This window comes from Garra rufa, chromosome 12 (genome assembly GCF_049309525.1).
Source record: "Garra rufa chromosome 12, GarRuf1.0, whole genome shotgun sequence".
Taxonomy (NCBI): domain Eukaryota; kingdom Metazoa; phylum Chordata; class Actinopteri; order Cypriniformes; family Cyprinidae; genus Garra; species Garra rufa.
In genome coordinates this window covers 36,100,608-36,113,320 of record NC_133372.1, presented here as the reverse complement: position 1 = coordinate 36,113,320, position 12,713 = coordinate 36,100,608, and positions in this window count along the sequence as shown.

The window sequence follows — 12,713 nt, the reverse complement described above, 5'->3', positions numbered from 1 at the left end:
ACACACAGGGGCAGGCAGAAATCGTCGTCAAACACAGGCAGAAAGGTCGGGGCTGGCAGCGAGAATCAAACACAAGAGGGAGTCCAGGAATCAAAAACACGGGAAATCAAACACGGGAAAGAAACGCTCAGAATGTAGCCGGGGCAATACAAGACTTCGCCAAGAGCTAGGTGTGAGAGTGGCTTATATGCAGTGTGTGTAAATGAACTGCAGGTGTGTGAGTGTGTGAATGAGCTGCAGGTGTGAGCAGTGATGAGTGCAGTGGCTTGTGGGGGATGAAGTCCATGATGAGTGGTGCAAGAGTACTGATAACGGAGGCTCAATAGTGACAGAGCCCCCCACCTAAGAGTGGCTTCCAGACTCTCCAAATACCTGTGACAGTTCGGGAGAGTGATGGAGTGGGCCTGGCACAGAGGCATGAATGGCGGCCCCGGTCCATGTGCAGGTGGAGAACCAGGAGACTGAGGCGGCGCCGACGGAGGGAGAAGCCATGGTGGAGGAAGGGTTGGCTCCTCCATGGCTTCTCCCTCCGCCGGTCCCGCCTCAGTCCATAGCTCCATTACCCCCACATGGACCTGGCCCTCCATCCCTCCCCCTGTTCCGCCTCCGCTCCACCACCCTCCGGTTTCATTATGTGGTTAGAGCGTCTGGAAGCCGCTCCTTGGGGGGGGGGGGGGCTCTGTCACGAATTGAGTCGTCCTGTCATCATAAACTCTTGCACTACACATCATGGACTTCATTCCCCACAAGCCACTGCACTAATCACTGCATTCACCTGCTCCTTGTTTCTCACTGCACTGATTATCGCTCACACCTGCACCTCATTTCTAGGACTGCATTTAAGCCACTCTCACACTCAGCTTCTTCGCGAAGTCTTGTATTGCCCCGGCTGCATTTCTGAGCGTTTCTTCCCGTGTTTGATTCCTGGACTCCCTCCCGTGTTTGATTCTCGCTGCCAGCCCCGACCTTTCTGCCTGTGTTTGACTTCGATTTCTGCCTGCCCCTGTATGTTTGTCTGTACTAATAAAATGCTGCAAATGGACCGCTCGTCTCCGACCGTCCTTGTGACAGTGCTGCTGTTAAACAGCAATTATTTGAAAGAGATTACCAATACATGTCTTTGCTGTGATTTACTGTTTTGTATATTATTATTATTATTATTATTATTATTATTATTATTATTACATAGACATTAAAGTCAAAATCCACGCTTAACAAGCATTTCAAAAACAGAAATTTCCAACTATGTTTTAACTTGGGGCCGTATTCAATCTATCATTTGCCCTGTGCCACTTTTTAGATATCTTCAATAAAGAACATTCAATATTTCATGGGTCAAACTGAAGTCTCCCTCTGTCTCAGCCAAGTCCAACACATGCACACACACACACACACACACACACACACACACACACACACACACACACACACACCTCATAGATGAATGTACTGCACCTGGTCTCCATCATCCAAAACCGACACAAAAGGCCAGATGACGCGTATCCTTTTAAGGGGTCATGTTTTAAGATATCTTTCCACCCTCTGCTTTATTCTCTCCGCCTGTACATGTGGAGAGGTGCTCTAACACTTATGAAAAAAGTGGCAGTTAAGTGTTTGGGAGACAAAAGTGGTTGCTGCATTTGAAGCGGTGGGTGGGGGGGAGTTAGGAGTCTATTCACGGTAGGTGCGGTGTGAAAAGTGGAATGAGTAAGGAAGGAGAATGAGAGAGAGTTTAGCTGTGGTAAATAGAGCGGCGGTTCAGTGAGGCTTAAACGTTATCTCTTTGGAGTTATTCATGCATGCATGTTGAGAGACGCGAGGTGGAGAGCTGCGGCGTCAAGTATTCAGTTGATTACAGGAAACAGGAGTGGATGCGCTAAAGAAGGACTGTATGCACTCCACATGCCTCTTTTTCCCCTATTTGTTATGCTTACGTAATCTGTCTTCCAGTAAACTTCATATGTCTCTTCATGCTGCTCAATGCATGGTACTCGGAATTTCAAGATTATGAGTTTGATTCCCAGGAAACACATAGTGACACAACATATATCTTGAATGCAAATATGTAAATATCTAAATAATTCTATTTTATAATATTATTATAATATTTTATAATATTATTCTAAATAATTTTTAAAAAGCACATTAGCATCTTGTGGATCTACTGGATCACATTTACAACTCTTAAGTGTTCACTGCGTAAAAAAACACACACATGGGTTGATCGCATTGGTCTGAAAAAGAACAGCAGATGGGTTGATAGAAAATGCAAATTTATTCTCTGCCAGTAGGAGGTGCTTCTGGACCAGCAAAATGTATCGGTTTCTCTGGTAACAACTCTACACAAAGCAGCGGTGTGCTCACAAATGCTATTTTATCAGGCATTATCCACCTAATTCTTCAGGGTGATACATTAAAATAATATGGTCAGACACACTAATTTGCAATATCAATGTCAGCATGTTGGTGATAGGCCTACATTTTGGTAACCCAAATGGAAAACACAATAGCCCCGGGACATCAGGCTAGCGATTTTGCGAGCCCTGAAGATGTAAAAACAAAACTGATGGATGGATGGTTAGATGGATCTACAGCATTAATTGACAGCTTTTAGTGATATTGTATATTGTAAAATAATCAGTAAAATGAATAATGTAGAAAATGTAGAAAAGTAGAGCACACAAATATCAGCTCTAAAATGTGATACACTATGTACAAAAAACTCTCCAGACACATATTTGATTCGTATTATATGTCTCAAAAACAGGAAAAATATCTGTATGACAAAAATAAAATATATTTGGTCAAGCTAAATGCTAACTGTTGCTCTGGGCTTTTCTGAAAATCTTCTGATACCTCCTTAAGTAAACAGCATGTCATTCCAGAACATCACTCTGTGGCTAACCATTTCCCATGTGTTTTATTTTGTTTGTTAGTCTGTAATATTCAGCATATAAATTATATCATTATAGGTCAGACCCTGAAGCTACTGGGGAGTGACACTCAAACCATGTACTTATTGGCTGGATGCTTCTTTCTACTTCTGTTCAGACATGCTTCCATTTCCTACAGAGATCTGAATCTGTGTATTCAACCACATTCTTTTCACTCCAAAACCTGTGAAATTCCAGCATTCCACACAGTCATTTCTTTCCATCTTTATCTGTCTCTCCAGGATTGTTCATGCCAATTTTAACACTGCAGAACAACATTAGCCATACCTTAACTATCTCCTAAGATTTTATAAGGTGAAATTTGTGCAACTCTGAAATCAGCCTTATGTTGTTTCCGTAAGGCAGGAATATTGTGTGTAAGCTCAGCCAACAGCACAGTTTGCATTACCACTATAATTTTAAAGATACATTATAACATCAAAATTTCAACTTGTTTTTAACCCTCCCTTTCTTAAAATCTGGGTTACGCTGAGGCATTTAAAATAGAAGCCAGTTTGTAAATATACAATTATTATACTGTAGCCACAAGACATAACCAATATGCATGTGAACATAGTTTTAATGTGGAAAAAATTATTTACCAACCATATCTGTGTCATGTTGTATTAAATTTTACAACTTCGTAGCCATGACAATGCAAAGCCATAAACCTAAAATGACTGAAAAAATGGCAAGAACAACTGTACAGCTATACAATTATACACTTTACTTTCTTTAATTTTTTTTGAAGTAGAGAGAATATAAAATTTATTTTTGTTGTAATTAACAATATGCCACAAATACTGTCAATTTAGCTTAGATTGTAACCCAGTATAATAATTTAAAATCTAATTTTAAGCCGATTTAACACAAACACAACATCTTACATCTTTAGCAAAGAAATTTGTCCTGTAGCAGAGAATGAGGGCAAAGACATGATATGTTTCCGAAACCTCTCACCGTCATTTCACAATTACGGTTCTCAAAATGCCTCAATGGTAGCTGATATCATTCATCAGGAATACTTAGGCAGACGTTCAATGTTAAATAATTTATATCTATTTAGAAAGGAATAGCTTTGTCAGGATAAGCCTGGCTACCGCAAGCCACCTAGACAAATAAGAGGACATCTTTCTACCAGATGTGTGTTCATTTCCCCATTTTGACATTATTGTTGTTTCATTTTGAGCCTAACTGACAGGTCTTGCTCATTCAATTGCATCTTAACGTTCAATTATTTGGTGCCGGGATGTCTCAGGCCTGCTTCTTTTCGCTGATTTTCACATTTAGTCATATCGAGCCGCCTGGCGGATGGAGTATTAGCTGTATAATTTTGTGGTCTGCAGACTGATGGATTGCGCTATCTGATATCTCCAGAAGAGAGAGAATTTTTCAGGTCAATAAATGTTTATTTTGAGAAACATCCAGATGGGATAAGAATAGAGAACGGTTTTGATGGAAACGGATGATAAAGTGATCTTCGTTATTAAGTCTCCTCGTTTCACCTCTCGCATCTCTCTGGTTTCCTTCACCTCGCACCTCTCGGCTCCTTAGCTTACTGTTTCTCCTTCTGTCTCCCTCTTGGATGAATGTTTTATCTGATAACTGGTTTCATAGCCTTGTAAATCTTCTATAGGCATTGTCAGACTCTCGCCACTGGGCCAAAGTGCCCACCCTCAGAAGAAAGTGCACTCTTTGAACTTGGCCCGCCTGCTTGTTCGGCAGCGCGACTGCCGACTTTACGAGACAGAAATATTTGCAGCGCATGACGGCGAGAGACAGAGAGACTCCTGTAGGTTATGATTTTGGTCACTCCGTCAATACCTTCATGGTAACATCATGTAGGAAGCCAGGAGGCTGGAAGCGATCTAGTTAGAAACTGTTAAAAGCATTAACTGTTCAAATCAACTGCGCTGGCTATGTTGACCTCTGTGCCACTCGTTTTCGTCCAAGCTAACCACCAACTCCTCATTGCTCTTTGTTGGAGAGAGAAAGTCCCCTCAATGATCTTTCAGTACGGCCTTAATGTTATCTGAAGTTTCTAATTAGTCTCAATGCAGTCCAGAGAGACGTGGGCGTAAAAACAGACTTGGCTTGAATATCTCTAAATGGCCTTTCAACATCAGAACAGCAAAGCTTCTTAGTAAGCTTCTAAAACCTCTACAAAGCTTTCTTATGCTTATTTGAGTAGGATGTAAAGAATGCAGCTGGTCTCACCAGACTTTATGTGTTTCCAGCTATGCATGTTACATGCATGGGCTGAACATCTGCACAGCTGTAAACGGACCCTAAACTTTCATCAGCTGCTCGGTTTCCAGCGCTGCTACGAAGTCATTGGGTCCAAGAGTTTTGTGGCAACTTCAGAGCAGGAACGCCATGAGTCATTTAGCCCAGCTTTACCTCAATCTTGTAATCCTCAGGTCACTTTAGTTTAGGTTTTTGATGTGGACTTTAAAGGATGGAAATATTTTCAAAGTCCAAGTCATTGTAATAATGCACCATGTCATGCGGTCTCCAATACAATCCTAAAAAAAGGAAATCAAAAATCAAATTAAATTAAAATTTAATTTCTTTGGGTTTATTGGGCAAAATAAAAAAAACAGGGTGGGTTAATGTCTATTCATAGCAAATCTGTATTTTTGATAAATCAGTGCTTATTTTTGAATAAACCAATATAAAATTAACAGTAATGAAATAGTAAAAAACAGAAAAAATGGCACATACTGTACATGTTTTAACAGCAAAAAAAAAATGAAAAAGACAAAATATAACAAAAATTAAATATTAATTATATGTGACCCTGGACCACAAAACCAATTGTAAATTGCACTGTGCATAAGTCGATTTTTCTTTTATGCCAAAAATCATTAAGATATTAAGTAAAGATCATGTTCCATGAAGATATTTTGCAAATTTACTACCATAAATATATAAAAATTAAATTTTTGATTAGTAATATGCATTGCTAAGAATTTCATTTGAACAACTTTAAAGGCAATTTTCTCAATAGATTTTTTGCACCCTCAAAAGATATTCAGATAGTTGTAACTCAGCCAAATATTGTCATTTTCTAACAAACCACACATCGATGGAACATTTATTTATTCAGATTTTAGATAATGTATAAATCTCAATAAAAAAAAAAAAGACCCTTATGACTGGTTTTATGGTCCAGGGTCACATATAAATGACAGATAATATTTGTTAATATTAGTTAAAGGGGTCATTGGATGCCCATTTTCCACAAGTTGATATGATACTTTAGGGTCTTAATGAGAAGTCTATAACATACTTTGTTTAATATTTCTCAATGGTAGTGTAAAACATTTTTTTACCTTGTCAAAATCAGCCCTTTTTAGAGCGAGCTACTCTGTTGCATGTTCCTTTAAATGCTAATGAGCTCGCCCCGCCCCTCTCTGCCGTGGGATGACGAGCCGTAATGTTTACTTTAGCTGCGGCGAAAATTGCTAACAAGTATTTTATTAAGAAGGCCATTTGCAAAGATGCATAAAAAACCTTTATACTCACTTCTGCTGTGGGTAAAGCTGCATCACAAATGATTTGCACAAACATAGACGCATATGTAGATCGGGATCAGCGCTTTCCTTTCAAAAACGAAAGTAATGTTAATCCTCTGCCTCTATAGTGGCTCATATGTCGGGAGTAAATGACGACTGTTATGTTCTTTATTACATCCAACAACAGAACACCTCAATCGCTCAATCAGAGACATTCTTGTCTTCCTCTGCAGCTGAGTTAACACAATGGATTGGAATCGGACTATTTCAGCTCGATGAGGGCGGGTCTAAGGTAAGGCGCTCATGTCAATCAACTATTGTTGAAGCAACTATCGTGTAATAAAAATTGTTGTTCATAATTAGTTCACTATACTAAATGTTAATGTGAAGTGTTACCAAATGTTTTATGATTCTGATATAACGAAGAAACCAGTAGGTGGAATATGGGAATGGATTACAATCAAGCTTTAACCTACATTAAGAAAAAAATAGCTTCCCTGAATATGATTACTAAGATACAGATCCTGATATTAAATGGACAAATGCTTCTTGAAATAATCTAAGGATTAGTTTTACTGCGGTCAAATGTTCAAGGTCAGTTCACTCCAGTCAGCTCAGTGAGGTGGACAGCTGCTCCACTGTGCTTTCACTCACCATGCACCAGGAAGCAGATGTGTTCTGAGGTTAATCTGAGGGAAAACAGGACCTAGGAACATTCAACCAATACCTGTGCTCTGCCTATAGCCATCTGGTCCCTCAATTCAGCCTAGCATTGTTTAAATGTAACCCCTGCATAGAACAAAACACGTGCTTTTATACAAAGTGTCATCACCAAACTCAAACAGGCATGGAATGCCTGGCATTGGACTTCAACACAAGCATCTGTAAAGGGTTACCACCTCAGGCTGTTGATTATAAATGGCACTTTTTCAAAATGGAAAGTGCGATCAAAAGGAACAGGGAAAGCCCATGTGTTTATATTTAAAACACGTAGTCTGGCTAGTGTGTCACTGGCCCCTTGTTTCTCAAGAGAGTCATCCAGCTGTTTCGGATCAGTCTCTATCACTCATTCTCTTTTGAAAGACACACATTCTCTTCACGCTGAGGAGCTGCGTTTCAGTGCGTTTGTGTTGTGGGTAAAGAGCGTAGGCTTCTTCTGAAGTGGGAAAGTAGATAACTGAGGTCTCTTTGCTTATCTTACCCAGCAGCCATCCTGAAGATGAAGTAATGACATGTATAATATTAATATAGGTTTGTGACTCACTATGGGAGATTTTTTATTATTTTTCCTTCTTAAACAAAACGATGTAATTATTCATTTGCAAAGGTTCAAAGAGTTGCAGTTATTCAAGTAAAACTTTATCAACTGTGCTGATTTATACTGTTACGCAGAACATAAATGTGTAGCGCTGTGGATATTTCTCAGGAGACAAGGGAGGTTTTCATACTTAACAAAACACAAGAATTTGCCCTATTGACTCTGACTACAATTATAGGCCTTGTGAAAACAATAATTCTTCATAGTTTTAACCACATTTTATTCTATCAATTGTTAATAATATCTTATCTTTAAATTCCGACTACTTATTGACTGCATTAAAAGAAACTTTGGAACCTAAATTGCAATATTTCTGCAATGTGGAAAACGTGGACCGTATCGCGGAATCCAGTCATAAAAACAGAATTTACTGTATAACACAGAATGTCAAAGAATTTGTAAAAATAAATAAATAAAATACCAATAAATGATAAAAAAGTAAAATCAGTTAATTAGAGTTGTTTTTGAGATGATTATTAAAATTGTATGAAATTTATGAAAAACAGAATTTGGTAAAGCTAAAAATTAAAATGGGGAAAAATTAAAATCCAAAAAACTAAAACAATTTAAAAAAAATGGAATTTAAAAAAAAATGTATAAAACGGATTTCATAGTGCCCTACATTAATTGTTTTAAATGTTTTGTTACAGACATGAATTGACATGACCTCAAAAAAATTAGGCTAGTTAAGAAGAGATATGCTATTACTTTTCTAAGTGATCATATTTCATCTGATGGACATTTTTTTTAAATCTCATAATCACATTAGAGTAGAGACTTGAGTCTTATCTGGAGACCATAGATACGTACTCTTCTAAAAGGGGCCAGAAAGCAAGCAACCATGCAGAACACACATGAAAAAGTCATTGCAACTACACTCTTAAAAATAAAGGTGCTTCACGATGCCATAGAAAAACCTTTTTGTCTAAATTTTTCCATAAAGAACCTTTAACATCTGAAGAACCTTTCTGTTTCACAAAAGGTTCTTTGTGGCAAATAAGGTTCTTCAGATTATAAAAAGGTAAGCAAGAAATGGTTCTTTAAAGAACCTTTGACTAAATGGTTCTTTGTGGAACAAAAAATGGTTCTTCTATGGCATTGCTTGAAGCACCTTTTGAAGCACCATTATTTTTAAGAGTGTCGTTTTGAATGGGCAATCTACTGTGATCTACGTGACAAATTAATACTGTATTGTTATAATTGTACTTTTAGTTCCATTTAATGCATTCCATATATAATTCAATAGGAATCAACAGGATTTCCCCTAAAATCATGCACAAAAAGTCTGCAGATTATCTAATGGGTGAGAAATCTGTGCCACCTGTCTATAAAACCATCCACGACGAGCTTCAACCTGACAGGCTTCTTGTCTCCACAATCTCCGAGCTCCTTCACCCCTGGTACAAGAGCGGACATGAGCACGTCCCCGTTCCCCCGCATGCATCCCTGCATCTGTGTGCGTTTTTTTTTGTGTGTGTGTGCCGCATAGAATATGAAGATAGGACGTTTGATTCCTGCACAAAGAACAAGAGATCACTGATGCTTCTCATAACTCAGGCCTGATGGGGACCGACGATAACGTCTTCTCATTCCTGGATGTCTTCCCAAAGCTCACTCTTGAATTCTTCCACATGTCTGCTGCTCTGCTTTATGGCTTGGCGGCATTTTTATTTTCTTTTGTTGCATTTTTCTATGATTACATTCTATGATACCATCACTGTCATCAATTCATATAAGTCTCCTGACCAGAGTTTGCTCTTGAGGTATTCGCAGTAATTGATGAAAACCGCTTTGGAAATTTACCACTCTTTCTAAAGATGGAGTGTTTGGATTGCAATTACATCTTGTAACTAAAAACTACAACTAAAACAAATTGAATTAGCATAGAAATAGAAGAACACAACTGACGTTTAACACTTACACTCTTAAAAATAAAGGTGCTTTACAATGCCATAGAAGAAGAACCTTTTCTTGTCTAAATGGTTCCGTAAAGAACCTTAAACATCCCAAAAGGTTCTTTGTAGTGAAAGATGGTTCTTCAGATTATAAAAAGGTATGAAAGAGATGGTTCTTTAAAGAACTTTTGACTGAATGGTTCTTTGTGGAACCAAAAATGGTTCCTCTATGGCACTGCTTGAAGAACCTTTCAAAGTACTTTTATTTTTAAGAGTGTAGAACAAACCCCTAATCCCAAGCAACAGCAATAGTGGCACTTGCCTTGGCAAACAAGAATAATGAATATAAAAATATGAAGAGGGAAAAAAGCACTGAATCGCTCCATAAAAATTCCACACTTAAAAGTTTACATTCCACTATGCATGCTTTCTCTCAGTCTTCACTTTAGTTTACATATCCCACGGTTGTTCCAGATGTTGCAGATGATTAGAAGTATGCATTCTGATAAATGACTTAAAAAGCATATGTGTTGAAAGCTTTCATCAGTGACACACATCATTACAGATGATGTCTACAACTGTATCAACATAAGTCATTCTCCAGGGGATGTCGTAAACAGAAACAGCTAACTGCTGTGGAAAGTTTTACAAATGCAGTTGCCTTCATTTGTTAGTAATTTGCTATCAAAACAGCAGTGTCACAGCGCATTAATCCATGACCGAAATTTCCTGTCACTTCGAACATCACTGTGAGTTACAGAATGTCAGAATACTCATGTTAACATTGCAACTCTCGGTAGTTTAACCACAAAGTCATAACACGGGCCAAAATAAGAACTACTCATTATCTAGAGGAATTAAAAATCCTCCACAAATGATTAATCGTGGGTAAAAAGTGTTGCATGAAACAAAGAAGATGTCTCGGGATTTGCGAGCACACATTACTCTGCAAAACAGGGCGCCTGGCATTTGCCACGTATTTAAAGATTCCAGGCTTTTTTAAGACACAAATAATGATAATCGGACCACCCGTAGTTTGGCATGCTCTGTTTGTTGATATGCCTGATGCGGGACAGACTAAAAGCCAGATTTGGAAGGAGGCCACTTTGGTTGAAATGTCCTGATATGTTTGTCTGTTGCTGAAATGTATGTTACAGATATGCTACTCTTTTCATATGGGGGAGGAGAAGTGTGATAAATTATATAAGAAACATTCCATTCACTTTGTATTTAACTTTGTGACTTGTGATGTTAATGGAAGGTTAGAGGAGATTTATAAGCTAAAAAACACAGAAAAATCTAATTTACAGTAAATGGCTATGTCGTTAGAACAAAAATTGCTTATAGCCTTTTCTGGAATCGGTTTAAGATGCACGTGTAATTTGAGACCGTGTGGTACCTCGGCTTTAACCAAGATGTTTCAACTGCCTCTTTTGAAAACGTTCACTTCGGTGGTAAATGATGATGGCTCCCTTTTTCTCTCTTCCTTCTACTGACAACTTTGATGGTCTATTATATTTAATAAACAGTTTTAGTGCTGAAATAAATCAATTTCAGGAGTGCCTAATCCTCAGCTCAAGCAGACTGTAAAGCCACAAGTTCTGGAGAAATGTTTGAGACATCTAGTAATGGAACACATATGTCACAAGGAGTGGGCCTTTGGGAACCTTGTATCTACCAACGTATAACTTCAGATGTCGGGGCTTTGAAAAAACATTCAAAGTTTGTCAGATGTGAAGGAAGCCTTATACAGACATCCCCTAGGAAAAAAGATTAAAATAAAAAGTAATAGTACCAATTTGGCATAATATAACATGGTAATATCATGGAACTGAATACTATATTTAAACAGTTATACACTCTTTAAAATAAAGGTGCTTAAAGGGTTCTTCAAAGCGATGCCATAGAAGAACCATTTTTTGGTTCCACAAAGAACCATTCAGTCAAAGGTTCTTTAAAGAACCATCTCTTTCTTACCTTTTTTATAATCTGAAGAACCTTTTTTTGCCACAAAGAACCTAAAGGTTCTTCAGATGTTAAAGGTTCTTTATGGAACCATTTAAACAAAAAAGGTTCTTCTATGGCATTGTGGAGTATACTTTAAAAAATGTCTGTATTTAAATCTTGGTTCTTTTGTATGTTGAACAAAAGACTGGACTGACAAAAAAATACAAAGCTAGAAAAACCACAGCAATGGCATGGTAGCGTGATCCATGTATTTTGCTATCTGTATCCAGGAAACACATGAGTTTGGTCATATTTTGTTTCAGGCCTGTTGTACGTACAGTAAGCAGTGGGATTTCTGATTAACCAGTCATCTCCTTATTGCCACCACTGTGTTCCAGCTGCATGTCTAAACTCATGTGGTGAGGACAGTTTACAAACTATTGGGTCAGAGGTTTACTCCTCACTGCCGCTTGGTTTAGCTGGAAAAACCCAAGGCTTCTTCTGGCACTAGCTCAATCGACAGCAGAGTCACTTTGAAGAGTCCCACTAGCGCAGCTGCTCAGTACAGTGAGTGTAAGGAAAGACAGCCAGACTTACTATATGACCATTTTTGGGATTTTCTTTTGTTACTGCTGAATGGTATCTTTCTCATCTCGTGATTACAGAAGAGATGTAAAACCGATATAGTAAAACAAACAAAATTTAGTATAACAATAGGCACTCTGAAATGATCCGTGCTGTTTCCCAGAAGCATCACTAGCTGTAGACAGCAATGATGCAATGGTTTCTATGATTTCTACTTACAATGCTTTCAGGAAACACAGCCCAGGCTGTTTCTGGGTTTATACTTACAAGCAGTGGTGGGTGAAGTACTCAAATCAAGTACTTGAGTAAAAGTACAGATACGTATAATAAAATATTACTCCAGTAAAAGAAATTTTACTAGAGTGAAAGTACAAAAGTACTCAATCTTTTATGTACTTAAGTAAAAAGTAATGATAGATTTATTTAGCAATTTTATATAGGCTACTTAATTTAATTTTATATTAGCATATATATTTTACCTGGGAATTTCCCAAAATAACCACTATATGGAGTCAAG